Source organism: Eptesicus fuscus, chromosome 24 (genome assembly GCF_027574615.1).
Source record: "Eptesicus fuscus isolate TK198812 chromosome 24, DD_ASM_mEF_20220401, whole genome shotgun sequence".
NCBI lineage: Eukaryota > Metazoa > Chordata > Mammalia > Chiroptera > Vespertilionidae > Eptesicus > Eptesicus fuscus.
Genome location: NC_072496.1, coordinates 908,664 through 909,341, shown reverse-complemented (window position 1 = coordinate 909,341; position 678 = coordinate 908,664).

The window sequence follows — 678 nt, the reverse complement described above, 5'->3', positions numbered from 1 at the left end:
ATTTATTTTATTTTGTTTTTGGTAATCCTCACCTGGGGATAGTTTCCCACTGATTTTTTAGAGAGAGTGGACGAGAGAGGGAGAGACAGAGAGAAACGTCCATGTGAGAGAAACACGTCGATGGGTTGCCTCCTGCACGTGCCCCAACCAGGGCCCCAGCCGGGGAGGGAGGAGCCTGCAACCGAGGTACCTGCCCTTGACCGGAATCGAACCCGGGACCCTTTTGGTCTGCAGGCCGGCGCTCTACCCACTGAGCCACACCGGCCAGGACCAAAAGCATTTTTTAATTGAGCCCCTAACATGTGGTTGGGGGGGGGGGGGCGCCTAAGTCTGGCGCTTCGAAAGGATCCACACGTGCTTTGCGGGGAGGGAGGGGTCCCCACGCGAGACAGGTGTCCCGTTTCAGGCCTCGTGCCCCACCCCACCCTCCACGGAGAACGGAGTGTCCCACAGGCGGGAGAGGCCTCCCTCTGGACGGGGAGACAGGAGACGCGCTTCTGCCTCCAGCCGGGAGCCCTCGCCCGCGGCCCCGCCTGGACCTGGGGCGGAGGGGGATGGGCTGCGGGCACGGCCGGCCGTCCAGGAGCCGCCAGACAATCTCCTTCCTCGAGAGAAGCCTCCCAGGTCCCGGGGGCCCCGAGCTGAGCACATAGTTTCTCCCAGAGCAGGAGGAACGGG